General features: G+C 49.7%; 1 long non-coding RNA gene across 2 annotated transcripts; it reads right to left on the bottom strand.

Moving 5' to 3' along the window:
- Nucleotides 1-1,474: 1,474 nt before the first annotated feature.
- Nucleotides 1,475-8,626, bottom strand: LOC148000504 (uncharacterized). Of its 2 annotated transcripts, XR_015639772.1 has the most exons (3): nucleotides 2,960-8,626; nucleotides 2,153-2,773; nucleotides 1,475-1,807 (listed from the first exon to the last, which is right to left on the bottom strand). It is a non-coding gene; the product is annotated as an uncharacterized LOC148000504 (long non-coding RNA). The 2 variants fall into 2 exon arrangements; XR_015639771.1 differs by having other exon boundaries at nucleotides 1,475-2,773.
- Nucleotides 8,627-14,675: the final 6,049 nt, after the last annotated feature.

Genomic DNA, 14,675 nt, shown 5'->3' with positions numbered 1-14,675 from the left:
AACAACCCTTGCCCTGAAATGCAAATAATTTAGAACCCCCAGCGAAGAGTATTTTGTGGGTGGGTTTGCTTTAATGTTTGTATTATGTTAATTGGTTTCCCAAAATTGCTTGAGATTCTACATGTAAGACACTGAGGTCCCTGCCCCCAGTTGGCTCTGATTAGTAAATACAGTTGCCGGTGACCAATGTCTGGGCAGGAAAACAGAGGCAGGACCTAAGGATTTGTGGGCAAGGGGACTGAGAGAGGAAGGATTTAGAATCCCCATGTCCAGGTTTGAGAGCTTCAGAAGAGAGAGAAGACCAATCATGTAAGAGCTAGGTAAGAGCGGCTCACCCCTCCCCCACCCCCATTGGGTTGAGGGTAGCAAAGATGGAATATAAATTTTTATAAATAATAACTCAGGAATACTGGAGGGGAGGTGTTAGCTGTGTGAATGTTGGGAGTGGCTCAGCCACTGAGCTGATTAAGGCATGATAAATATAAGGCTGAGTGTGTGTGTGAGTGTGTGTGTGTGTGTGTGTGTGTGTGATCTGTGTGTGTGTGTGATATCTGTGTGTGTGTGTGATCTGTGTGTGTGTGTGATCTGTGTGTGTGTATGATCTGTGTGTGTGTGATCTGTGTGTGTGTGTGATCTGTGTGTGTGTGTGATCTGTGCGTGTGTGTGTGATCTGTGTGTGTGTGTGTGATCTGTGTGTGTGTGTGATCTGTGTGTGTGTGTGTGATATTGAAAAGCTCTCAGGGAGAACTTTCCCTCAGGATGGAGACCCTCCAACTCCAAAGACCAGACCGAGACACCACAGGATGCAATCAGCAAGAGGATTTGGTTTATTGTCGGGATACACAGGCACAGGCACCTGCGGGCGCTTCAGTCACTCGGGGGACTGGCGCGCCCCATGGAACCAAGGATGGGCTTTTATAGGATTTTGGGGAGCAGAAGCAAGCATACAGAAGCAGATGCATGGTTACAGGGATATAATTGGTGGATTCTAATATGGCAAGGGTTTAGCCCGGGGGCAAGTTTCCTAGCTACCTTCCTGAAACATAAGGACTGACTCGGCCCCCCCAAGGGTTCAGCCTGGGGGCAAGTTTCTTAGCTACCTTCTTGGAACATAACGACTAACTCGGCCCCCCACCAGGGTGTGGGACCTCTCCCGGGGCTTTTTTCATTGTCAGGTGCTCAACCGCAGTCGTCCTGTTGCCAGGCCTTCAACCAAACACATCCTGCTTGGCAGCCGCTTTGTACTCAGTGTTCTAACCTTTTTCTGAACCAGTCATCTTAAATATAGCCTTGCAAAATGGCGTTACTGCTGCTAAGCTGGGGTCTTTCATTCCCCCATTTTTTGCTAACTTTGAGTGAAATCTTTCACTCGACTTGGTCAAGAAATTTCTGTCTGGTGGGGGCTTATTCCCCCACTGACTCTAGGCCACAAAAGGGCTAGGAGGAGCCACGTAGGAGTTTTAACTTTAAGGGGTTTGGAGTGTGCTGAACTCTCCATGTCTGGGGTGTAGTGTTGTGATTAGTCAATTCCTCAGACCGGACTGTCTTGACGTGTGGTGCGTGGATCTAAGTCGAGACTCCGTCTACCTTTAGGGCGGTCGGGGTAGTCAGGAGGACGGTGTAGGGTCCTTTCCACCGTGGCTCGAGATTCTTGGTCTGGTGTCTGCGCACCCACACGGTGTCTCCAATCTGGAACGGGTGTGGCACCACCGGATGTTCAAGCTTGTCCTGGTAAGCAGTGGCCAAAGGTCTCCAGACGTCTCTCTGCACAATCTGTAGGGCCTGTAAATGGGCCCTCAGAGAAGGGCTGTCAGCAAAATCAGCAATGTTTGAATCAAAGAAATGGACAAATGGGGGTGGTGTTCCATATATTATTTTAAAAGGAGTTAGACCATGGGGGCCCGGGGTATTCCGGGCTTGATATAGAACTAGGGGAAGGAGGGCCACCCAATCCTTTGAGCCAGTTGCAAGCGTAAGTTTGGATAAAGTCTCCTTAATTGTTCTATTCATGTGTTTTACCTGACCTGAACTCTGGGGTCTATAGGCACAATGTAATTTCCAATCAATCCCCAGCAATTTGGCCACCAACTGACTTACTTGGGAGACGAAAGCGGGCCCGTTGTCCGACCCCAACACTTGAGGCATGTCATACCTGGGAAAGATTTCCTCGAGGAGCTTCTTGGTGACCATTTTTGTAGTCTCGTGTTTTGTGGGGAAGGCTTCGACCCATCCTGAGAAGGTGTCTACAAACACTAGGAGATACTTGTATCCATATATATCTGGTTTAATTTTAGTAAAATCAATTTCTCAATGGATGTCGGGACGGTGTCCCCTAGGACGAACTCCTTGTCCAATCATGGTCCTTCTCGGGTTAACCTGAGCGCACGCTTTGTAACTCTCAGTCACCTTTTGTATCGCTTTGTCCCGATTTAAAAAACACAGATTTATCTCTTCTCGATCTAGTCATCTTCTTAAACCCCAAATGGGTTAATTTATGTAAAAAGGAGATCAATTTAAAAGTCATTTTTATTGGCATAACTGTCTTTCCTTTGTAGACCCACTGTTTTAGTTGAGGGTGGTAGATGGCCCCCATTTTTTTTTAGGAGCTCTATGTCCTCATGGGCATAAACCCAACTGGTTTGTCCCATTGGTGGGGGCGTGGGTTGGTCTGGGCTATTTAAGGGCAAGATTTATTTGCTCATGGCCGCTTCTCGAGCCGTGGCATCGGCCAGCCGGTTTCTTCGTGCCTCTGGGTTGTGCCCTTTCTGGTGTCCTGGACAATGTATAATACTCAGTCTTTTGGGCAAGAATAGGGCTTCTAAGAGGGCCAGAATTTTAGCCTTATTTTTAATATCTTTATCTTTAGATGTGAGCAGCCCCCGCCTCCGGTAGATCTCCCCGTGGATGTGTGTCATGGCAAAGGCATAACGGCTGTCTGTATATATATTTAGCCTCTTACCTTTTGTCATCTTGAGCGCCTGAGTCAAGGCGATGAGTTCAGCCCGTTGTGCGGAGGTACCAGCAGGCAGGGCTTTCGCCCAAATCACTTTGTCCTCCGTAGTGACCGCAGCTCCAGCCTTTCACTCTCCCTCTGCCAAGAAGCTGTTGTCATCCGTGTACCATGTGTGGTCAGCATTCTGAAGAGGCTGGTCCGATAGGTCCGGCCTGGTTCCATGTACTTCTGCGAGGATTTGTAGGCAGTCATGCTGTTTTGCCTCCTCTGGTAGGGGAAGCAAGGTGGCAGGATTGAGGGCAACTACGGGCCCAAACTGAACCCGTTCTGCATCCAGTAACAAGGCTTGGTAGTGGGTCATGTGGGAATTAGAGAGCCAGCGGTCTGGGGGCTGTTTTACCAAGGCCTCCACTGCGTGGGGTGCTAGGATGGTGAGTGGCTGTCCCAAAGTCAATTTTCTAGCATCCTTGATCAGGACAGCAATAGCAGCCACCATCTTTAGGCACGGTGGCCAGCCGGAGGCCACAGGGTCCAATTTCTTAGACAGGTAGGCCACAGGGCGTTTTCAGAGTCCCAACCTTTGTGTTAGGACCCCTTTAGCATACCCCTGTTTCTCATCGATGAACAGTTCAAAAGGTTTGCAGGAGTATGAGGGTGGGATGTTGAACCCTAAAGTCAGGAGCAAATTGTAAGGGTTTGGAACAGTCAGATGAATATCTTCTATCCTCTTGTTGACCTTTCTCAAGTCTTGTACTGGCCTATAATCTCCAGTGCCGGGTTTCTTAACAGGCAGAAGAGGCGTATTCTAAGGCGACCGGCAGGGGATTAGGATGCCTTGATCTAGAAGCCTCGTAATGTGAGGCCTTATACCTTGATAAGCTTCATGTGACAGGGGGTATTGTTTTATGGAGACTGGAGTTGTAGTGGCCTTTAACTGTGTAATTAAGGGGGGCTGTTGGAGCGCCAACCCCAACCCACCAGTCTCTGCCCAAGCCAGTGTCCTGTCCCGGTTCATAGGGTTAGAACGTGAAGGGGAGTTCCGTGGGGGCCAGTTATTTGGGCCCCTCCTTCCTCAAAATGAATTTGTGCTTTTAGTTTGGTGAGCAGATCACGGCCCAGCAGAGGGTACGGGCAGTCCGGAACATGTAAGAAGGAATGGGTCACCTTACCAGTAGCCAGCTGAACCCGGCAGTCTGTAGTCCATCGGTATTGTTTCTCACCAGTAGCTCTTTGTACCCAGGCCGTCCGGTCGCTGAGTTGTCCTGAAGCTTGGGTGAGGACTGAATGCTGGGCTCCTGTGTCTACCAGGAAAGTAACCGGCTGCCCCCCAACTTTAAGCGTTACCCTGGGCTCAGGGGGGGGCTCCTGGCCCTGACCTCCCTAATCTTTATCTAGAGCCAAGAGGGAGGTTCGTGGTCGAGGCTTTCGGGGTCCGCCAGGCTTCTTGGGGCACTCTCTGGCCCGGTGTCCTTTCTCTTTGTAATAGGCACATTGATCTTTATCCAGCTTCAGCCCCTTTCGAGCTCCCCCCTATCTCCCTTCCTTTCTTGGCCCTGAACTACGGCGGCCAAGATTCGACTCAATTTTCTCTCTTATTAAAAATCTTTTCAGCTTCTTTAAGTAAATCCTGTAATGTATAGCCCTGCAAATTTTTTAACCTCTGTAACTTAGTCCTGATATCTGGAGCAGCCTGCCAGATGAAGGACATAGAGACACTCGTCATTTGTCCTGGGTCATCTGGGTCATAGGGAGTGTACATACGGTAGGCCTCCTTAAGTCTCTCTAGAAAGGCGGAGGGAGTTTCCCCTGCTTCCTGTAATACCTGTTTTACCTGAGCCAAATTAGTAGGGCGTCGTATAGCCCCTCGGAGACCCGCTAGAAGCAACTGGCGATAAAGGCGTAGGTGTCCCTTACCTTCAGCTGTATTAAAATCCCAGTTTGGTCCTCAGGCAGCTGGGTGGGACGCCCATCATCTCCCAGAACATGCTTTCTGGCCTCTAGGAACACTCCTTGTTTTTTTTTTTTTTTCTGAGGTTAAGAGGGCCTGTAAGAGCTGTTGGCAGTCATCCCAAGTAGGCTGGTGGGTAAGTAAAACAGATTCTATTAGGTCGGTGAGTGCCACCGGATCTTTGGAGAAAGAAGGGTTGTGTTGTTTAAAACGGCCAGTATTGGGTCTGGCCACCGGTTCCCTGTCTAAGTGGGAAAACCTGGGAGGTTGAATCTGGCATCACCTCGCGCTTATTGCGCAATCTCCCTGCGACAGGGGAGAAACCCTTATCAGACTGTGGCCCGGCAACTGATCTGGCCGGCGGCTCTGCCTCCTCCGTTTTAGCCGGGCCTGTCAGAGAGAAGATCTATGAGAGGGGAGTTTGGGTCTGCCGGGAGGACAGGTTTCTTAGAAGGCTCTGATTTCACAAAGGTAGAGAGAGGAAGACGTGGCCGGCGGACCGGGCGGGGCCGAGGGGACAGGCTGGGGGTTGAGGGGAGGCCAATTCGGGTCCACGAAGGGTTCCGCCCGGGGGGGGGGGTTAAGGCGAGACTCTCTCAAGTGATAATATAAGAAACCTGGTCAGGATGTCCGTGGACGACCCAATCTTGAACCTGTAAAATAATGATCTTATTAAATGTGCCATTCACTGGCCATCCCGCTCCGAAAGTGGGCCACTCGGATGTGTAGAGAGTCTGTCCTTTTCCTTTTTTTTTTTTAACCTCGACGGACTGGTTGTGTGCCCGGTCGTGGCAAGAGTGAGACTTAGGGGCATTGTTAGGGACTGTCCCATGTTAGTTCTAAGGAAGATTAGAACACAGAGAAAACAAACAACACCAACAGTCAAACAAACAACAGACAGGCGTGCTGCACGGCTTTGGTACCAAACTGAAAGCAAAAAGTCAGATGGAGGTGGCAAAGGTCCGGGGCCCTCTGAAAGCCAAAAATACAGACAGAGGTGCCGTTAGTCCGGATCTTTCTCCTCCCAGATTGGGCCCCGAAAAGTCGGGCCCCTAACACCCTTGGAACGTCTTCCAGGGCTGCGGGGCGAGAAGTCCGAGCTCGTCAGCTCCTTCTTCGTCCCGCCCAAATTCCAAACAACCTGGCTGAGCGCTCACAGAACAGACCTGGCTGAGCGCTCACAGAACAGACCTGGCTGAGCGCTCACAGAACAGACCCGGTTGAGCGCTCACAGAACAGACAGAATAAGGCAGAACGAGACAAAATCAGACAGACAGACAGATGCCGGCCGGCTTACCTCCCAGTGGGTGGTCGGTGGTCCCTGGGTGGAGGATCTCCTTTCCCGGCCAACGCACCAAATGAAAAGCTCTCAGGGAGAACTTTCCCTCAGGATGGAGACCCTCCAACTCCAAAGACCAGACCGAGACACCACAGGATGCAATCAGCAAGAGGATTTGGTTTATTGTCGGGATACACAGGCACAGGCACCTGCGGGCGCTTCAGTCACTCGGGGGACTGGCGCGCCCCATGGAACCAAGGATGGGCTTTTATAGGATTTTGGGGAGCAGAAGCAAGCATACAGAAGCAGATGCATGGTTACAGGGATATAATTGGTGGATTCTAATATGGCAAGGGTTTAGCCCGGGGGCAAGTTTCCTAGCTACCTTCCTGAAACATAAGGACTGACTCGGCCCCCCCAAGGGTTCAGCCTGGGGGCAAGTTTCTTAGCTACCTTCTTGGAACATAACGACTAACTCGGCCCCCCACCAGGGTGTGGGACCTCTCCCGGGGCTTTTTTCATTGTCAGGTGCTCAACCGCAGTCGTCCTGTTGCCAGGCCTTCAACCAAACACATCCTGCTTGGCAGCCGCTTTGTACTCAGTGTTCTAACCTTTTTCTGAACCAGTCATCTTAAATATAGCCTTGCAAAATGGCGTTACTGCTGCTAAGCTGGGGTCTTTCATTCCCCCATTTTTTGCTAACTTTGAGTGAAATCTTTCACTCGACTTGGTCAAGAAATTTCTGTCTGGTGGGGGCTTATTCCCCCACTGACTCTAGGCCACAAAAGGGCTAGGAGGAGCCACGTAGGAGTTTTAACTTTAAGGGGTTTGGAGTGTGCTGAACTCTCCATGTCTGGGGTGTAGTGTTGTGATTAGTCAATTCCTCAGACCGGACTGTCTTGACGTGTGGTGCGTGGATCTAAGTCGAGACTCCGTCTACCTTTAGGGCGGTCGGGGTAGTCAGGAGGACGGTGTAGGGTCCTTTCCACCGTGGCTCGAGATTCTTGGTCTGGTGTCTGCGCACCCACACGGTGTCTCCAATCTGGAACGGGTGTGGCACCACCGGATGTTCAAGCTTGTCCTGGTAAGCAGTGGCCAAAGGTCTCCAGACGTCTCTCTGCACAATCTGTAGGGCCTGTAAATGGGCCCTCAGAGAAGGGCTGTCAGCAAAATCAGCAATGTTTGAATCAAAGAAATGGACAAATGGGGGTGGTGTTCCATATATTATTTTAAAAGGAGTTAGACCATGGGGGCCCGGGGTATTCCGGGCTTGATATAGAACTAGGGGAAGGAGGGCCACCCAATCCTTTGAGCCAGTTGCAAGCGTAAGTTTGGATAAAGTCTCCTTAATTGTTCTATTCATGTGTTTTACCTGACCTGAACTCTGGGGTCTATAGGCACAATGTAATTTCCAATCAATCCCCAGCAATTTGGCCACCAACTGACTTACTTGGGAGACGAAAGCGGGCCCGTTGTCCGACCCCAACACTTGAGGCATGTCATACCTGGGAAAGATTTCCTCGAGGAGCTTCTTGGTGACCATTTTTGTAGTCTCGTGTTTTGTGGGGAAGGCTTCGACCCATCCTGAGAAGGTGTCTACAAACACTAGGAGATACTTGTATCCATATATATCTGGTTTAATTTTAGTAAAATCAATTTCTCAATGGATGTCGGGACGGTGTCCCCTAGGACGAACTCCTTGTCCAATCATGGTCCTTCTCGGGTTAACCTGAGCACACGCTTTGTAACTCTCAGTCACCTTTTGTATCGCTTTGTCCCGATTTAAAAAACACAGATTTATCTCTTCTCGATCTAGTCATCTTCTTAAACCCCAAATGGGTTAATTTATGTAAAAAGGAGATCAATTTAAAAGTCATTTTTATTGGCATAACTGTCTTTCCTTTGTAGACCCACTGTTTTAGTTGAGGGTGGTAGATGGCCCCCATTTTTTTTTAGGAGCTCTATGTCCTCATGGGCATAAACCCAACTGGTTTGTCCCATTGGTGGGGGCGTGGGTTGGTCTGGGCTATTTAAGGGCAAGATTTATTTGCTCATGGCCGCTTCTCGAGCCGTGGCATCGGCCAGCCGGTTTCTTCGTGCCTCTGGGTTGTGCCCTTTCTGGTGTCCTGGACAATGTATAATACTCAGTCTTTTGGGCAAGAATAGGGCTTCTAAGAGGGCCAGAATTTTAGCCTTATTTTTAATATCTTTATCTTTAGATGTGAGCAGCCCCCGCCTCCGGTAGATCTCCCCGTGGATGTGTGTCATGGCAAAGGCATAACGGCTGTCTGTATATATATTTAGCCTCTTACCTTTTGTCATCTTGAGCGCCTGAGTCAAGGCGATGAGTTCAGCCCGTTGTGCGGAGGTACCAGCAGGCAGGGCTTTCGCCCAAATCACTTTGTCCTCCGTAGTGACCGCAGCTCCAGCCTTTCACTCTCCCTCTGCCAAGAAGCTGTTGTCATCCGTGTACCATGTGTGGTCAGCATTCTGAAGAGGCTGGTCCGATAGGTCCGGCCTGGTTCCATGTACTTCTGCGAGGATTTGTAGGCAGTCATGCTGTTTTGCCTCCTCTGGTAGGGGAAGCAAGGTGGCAGGATTGAGGGCAACTACGGGCCCAAACTGAACCCGTTCTGCATCCAGTAACAAGGCTTGGTAGTGGGTCATGTGGGAATTAGAGAGCCAGCGGTCTGGGGGCTGTTTTACCAAGGCCTCCACTGCGTGGGGTGCTAGGATGGTGAGTGGCTGTCCCAAAGTCAATTTTCTAGCATCCTTGATCAGGACAGCAATAGCAGCCACCATCTTTAGGCACGGTGGCCAGCCGGAGGCCACAGGGTCCAATTTCTTAGACAGGTAGGCCACAGGGCGTTTTCAGAGTCCCAACCTTTGTGTTAGGACCCCTTTAGCATACCCCTGTTTCTCATCGATGAACAGTTCAAAAGGTTTGCAGGAGTATGAGGGTGGGATGTTGAACCCTAAAGTCAGGAGCAAATTGTAAGGGTTTGGAACAGTCAGATGAATATCTTCTATCCTCTTGTTGACCTTTCTCAAGTCTTGTACTGGCCTATAATCTCCAGTGCCGGGTTTCTTAACAGGCAGAAGAGGCGTATTCTAAGGCGACCGGCAGGGGATTAGGATGCCTTGATCTAGAAGCCTCGTAATGTGAGGCCTTATACCTTGATAAGCTTCATGTGACAGGGGGTATTGTTTTATGGAGACTGGAGTTGTAGTGGCCTTTAACTGTGTAATTAAGGGGGGCTGTTGGAGCGCCAACCCCAACCCACCAGTCTCTGCCCAAGCCAGTGTCCTGTCCCGGTTCATAGGGTTAGAACGTGAAGGGGAGTTCCGTGGGGGCCAGTTATTTGGGCCCCTCCTTCCTCAAAATGAATTTGTGCTTTTAGTTTGGTGAGCAGATCACGGCCCAGCAGAGGGTACGGGCAGTCCGGAACATGTAAGAAGGAATGGGTCACCTTACCAGTAGCCAGCTGAACCCGGCAGTCCGTAGTCCATCGGTATTGTTTCTCACCAGTAGCTCTTTGTACCCAGGCCGTCCGGTCGCTGAGTTGTCCTGAAGCTTGGGTGAGGACTGAATGCTGGGCTCCTGTGTCTACCAGGAAAGTAACCGGCTGCCCCCCAACTTTAAGCGTTACCCTGGGCTCAGGGGGGGGCTCCTGGCCCTGACCTCCCTAATCTTTATCTAGAGCCAAGAGGGAGGTTCGTGGTCGAGGCTTTCGGGGTCCGCCAGGCTTCTTGGGGCACTCTCTGGCCCGGTGTCCTTTCTCTTTGTAATAGGCACATTGATCTTTATCCAGCTTCAGCCCCTTTCGAGCTCCCCCCTATCTCCCTTCCTTTCTTGGCCCTGAACTACGGCGGCCAAGATTCGACTCAATTTTCTCTCTTATTAAAAATCTTTTCAGCTTCTTTAAGTAAATCCTGTAATGTATAGCCCTGCAAATTTTTTAACCTCTGTAACTTAGTCCTGATATCTGGAGCAGCCTGCCAGATGAAGGACATAGAGACACTCGTCATTTGTCCTGGGTCATCTGGGTCATAGGGAGTGTACATACGGTAGGCCTCCTTAAGTCTCTCTAGAAAGGCGGAGGGAGTTTCCCCTGCTTCCTGTAATACCTGTTTTACCTGAGCCAAATTAGTAGGGCGTCGTATAGCCCCTCGGAGACCCGCTAGAAGCAACTGGCGATAAAGGCGTAGGTGTCCCTTACCTTCAGCTGTATTAAAATCCCAGTTTGGTCCTCAGGCAGCTGGGTGGGACGCCCATCATCTCCCAGAACATGCTTTCTGGCCTCTAGGAACACTCCTTGTTTTTTTTTTTTTTTTCTGAGGTTAAGAGGGCCTGTAAGAGCTGTTGGCAGTCATCCCAAGTAGGCTGGTGGGTAAGTAAAACAGATTCTATTAGGTCGGTGAGTGCCACCGGATCTTTGGAGAAAGAAGGGTTGTGTTGTTTAAAACGGCCAGTATTGGGTCTGGCCACCGGTTCCCTGTCTAAGTGGGAAAACCTGGGAGGTTGAATCTGGCATCACCTCGCGCTTATTGCGCAATCTCCCTGCGACAGGGGAGAAACCCTTATCAGACTGTGGCCCGGCAACTGATCTGGCCGGCGGCTCTGCCTCCTCCGTTTTAGCCGGGCCTGTCAGAGAGAAGATCTATGAGAGGGGAGTTTGGGTCTGCCGGGAGGACAGGTTTCTTAGAAGGCTCTGATTTCACAAAGGTAGAGAGAGGAAGACGTGGCCGGCGGACCGGGCGGGGCCGAGGGGACAGGCTGGGGGTTGAGGGGAGGCCAATTCGGGTCCACGAAGGGTTCCGCCCGGGGGGGGGGGGTTAAGGCGAGACTCTCTCAAGTGATAATATAAGAAACCTGGTCAGGATGTCCGTGGACGACCCAATCTTGAACCTGTAAAATAATGATCTTATTAAATGTGCCATTCACTGGCCATCCCGCTCCGAAAGTGGGCCACTCGGATGTGTAGAGAGTCTGTCCTTTTCCTTTTTTTTTTTTAACCTCGACGGACTGGTTGTGTGCCCGGTCGTGGCAAGAGTGAGACTTAGGGGCATTGTTAGGGACTGTCCCATGTTAGTTCTAAGGAAGATTAGAACACAGAGAAAACAAACAACACCAACAGTCAAACAAACAACAGACAGGCGTGCTGCACGGCTTTGGTACCAAACTGAAAGCAAAAAGTCAGATGGAGGTGGCAAAGGTCCGGGGCCCTCTGAAAGCCAAAAATACAGACAGAGGTGCCGTTAGTCCGGATCTTTCTCCTCCCAGATTGGGCCCCGAAAAGTCGGGCCCCTAACACCCTTGGAACGTCTTCCAGGGCTGCGGGGCGAGAAGTCCGAGCTCGTCAGCTCCTTCTTCGTCCCGCCCAAATTCCAAACAACCTGGCTGAGCGCTCACAGAACAGACCTGGCTGAGCGCTCACAGAACAGACCTGGCTGAGCGCTCACAGAACAGACCCGGTTGAGCGCTCACAGAACAGACAGAATAAGGCAGAACGAGACAAAATCAGACAGACAGACAGATGCCGGCCGGCTTACCTCCCAGTGGGTGGTCGGTGGTCCCTGGGTGGAGGATCTCCTTTCCCGGCCAACGCACCAAATGAAAAGCTCTCAGGGAGAACTTTCCCTCAGGATGGAGACCCTCCAACTCCAAAGACCAGACCGAGACACCACAGGATGCAATCAGCAAGAGGATTTGGTTTATTGTCGGGATACACAGGCACAGGCACCTGCGGGCGCTTCAGTCACTCGGGGGACTGGCGCGCCCCATGGAACCAAGGATGGGCTTTTATAGGATTTTGGGGAGCAGAAGCAAGCATACAGAAGCAGATGCATGGTTACAGGGATATAATTGGTGGATTCTAATATGGCAAGGGTTTAGCCCGGGGGCAAGTTTCCTAGCTACCTTCCTGAAACATAAGGACTGACTCGGCCCCCCAAGGGTTCAGCCTGGGGGCAAGTTTCTTAGCTACCTTCTTGGAACATAACGACTAACTCGGCCCCCCACCAGGGTGTGGGACCTCTCCCGGGGCTTTTTTCATTGTCAGGTGCTCAACCGCAGTCGTCCTGTTGCCAGGCCTTCAACCAAACACATCCTGCTTGGCAGCCGCTTTGTACTCAGTGTTCTAACCTTTTTCTGAACCAGTCATCTTAAATATAGCCTTGCAAAATGGCGTTACTGCTGCTAAGCTGGGGTCTTTCAATATCTGTGTGTGTGTGTGATATCTGTGTGTGTGTGTGATCTGTGTGTGTGTGTGATCTGTGTGTGTGTATGATCTGTGTGTGTGTGTGATCTGTGTGTGTGTGATCTGTGTGTGTGTGATCTGTGTGTGTGTGTGATCTGTGCGTGTGTGTGTGATCTGTGTGTGTGTGTGATCTGTGTGTGTGTGTGATCTGTGTGTGTGTGTGATATCTGTGTGTGTGTGATCTGTGTGTGTGTGTGATCTGTGTGTGTGTGTGTGTGTGTGTGTGTGTGTGTGTTTCATTTGGGTGCTCGGAACAGTGGGGCAGGTAGACCGAGTAGCATTAATTGCCTACAACAGGCATTTGGAGGCAGAGCCAGCCCAAGGGAATAAGTAGGTGAATACTGTGATATTGTGGTGGATGATTCTGGCTATTGTCGCATAATCCTAGGAAGTCACAGAACTGAGCCCGATCTAATCCAATCAAACTCTCACATGGGTCACTCCTACACTTGCTTTGCATTTTCCCTCTTCCCTTTCCACTCCCTCACTCCTACTTCCTAAGCCCCTTCCTACATTAGATTTTATTGCCGAATAACAAATCAAACTTGTCACCGCACTTTTATTACCTATGATAAAAGTTATCCCTGCCCCGTAAGTCAGAGTTCCGGTAGAATTGACTAAATTCTTCAACTCAGACAGGCCTTGAGTTTGTAATACCCTGACTTCAGCCTCCAAAGTAGTTGGAAATATGAGCCTGCATCATTTGGATAGGCAAGTCAACTGTCAGCTGAAGTTGACACAGCGTTTGGAAGCCATGCCCAGTACTTTTTGTTTTGTGTTTATCAATTTTAAACTTATATAAGTTAACGGGCTTCTTGTGATATCTGCTATACGTGTGTGTCTAAAACAATGGACGCTGTAGTTACACATCCTCTTTCCCAACTGTATCTCTTTCTTATCCCCTGACCCACACCACTAGGGCCTTCTCTGGCCTCCTGTCTACTGGCAAATAGTCCCTCCTGACTCTTGCCTTCGGGTAACACTCATTCCATTAAATCATTCCTTCCCACTAATACAGTTCTTTCCTACCTGACTGTTTTCAAAGCCTGTGTGGGAGCCTCTCAATACTTGTGTTTGTGGAACATCTTCAGCCAAGAGCTAGAGAGAACTTTCTATATTAAAGGACTTGTGTAATTAAACTGATTCGAGTAACCCTGCCCTTTGGATTCAACCCAACTGACTTCTCCCTCCCCTTCCGCAGTGTTATTGTCATATAACCTCAATCATGCAACCTTGTCATGTTCATTCAGTCCCACAAGTCAGGGTGGGAAATCTTGGAGTCTCGTCTTTAGTATCTAGCTTAACACGCCTCTCAATTTTCTTCCTTGAACCCAAGTCCTTGCCTCCTGTCTTGTCCTTGCTAGCAACATAACTCAAAATAAGATAGCTCATACATGAAACAAATGGCTGCCTTAAAATATTTAGTTGAGGGACTAGAGAGGGAGCAGGGTAGTCAAGTGCACTGACTACACTTGTGAAGAGCCTGAGTTCAATTCCCAGGGTCCCAGCTGGGCCGCTCACAATTGCCTGTAGTTCTAGCTCCAGGGGGATCACATGCCCCTAGACTCCTCTATAAATGCTAGCACCCATGTGCACACACCTATACACAGACACACACATATAATAAAGCAGATGTATTTTAATAATCTAGTTGCGATTTCTAGCACAATCAAAAGTTATGGAGGCGTTTCCTCACTTGTAATTTTCATGACTTGGAACTTACAAGAGAAATAGAGTTTAAAAGACAACAATTTCTTAAGCTTCCTTAAGAACATATGAGCTTTTTGAGCCCGCGGGCTGGCAGCTCTTTGCCTATTGATCTGATTTTTACAGTTCACCCCTTCATGTTTTATATTCTTGCTTTTGCCCTTTAATACAGCAGGCTTACCACACCACACTTACCTTATTTTTTCCTTACAGGATGCCTAAGAGACTTTATTGCTCTGATTTTATGGCCAGAAAACAGGACTCAGTTTCAGAAATTTCTTAGGATTCCGCAGTGATAATAAACTGAAGATTCAGAGCTGTCACATGCCAGACGGGAGTTGAGTGAAAGAAAACATGACATCAAATGGCAGATACAGACCCAGTCTTGCAGCCGAGTGTCTTCGTTTCTCCAGGTTCACTATGCCCAGGCTCGTCCAGTGCACAGAGGTGGGATGTGCTTCTTTTTTGTTTTGGTTTGTTTTGGTTTTGTGTGTGTGTGTGTGTGTGTGTGTGTGTGTGTGCGCGCGC

Source organism: Rattus norvegicus, chromosome 16 (assembly GCF_021556685.1).
Source record: "Rattus norvegicus strain SHRSP/BbbUtx chromosome 16, alternate assembly SHRSP_T2T, whole genome shotgun sequence".
Classification (NCBI taxonomy): domain Eukaryota; kingdom Metazoa; phylum Chordata; class Mammalia; order Rodentia; family Muridae; genus Rattus; species Rattus norvegicus.
The sequence above is the reverse complement of the archived record's forward strand: the minus strand, read 5'-3'. Positions and strand labels throughout refer to the sequence as shown.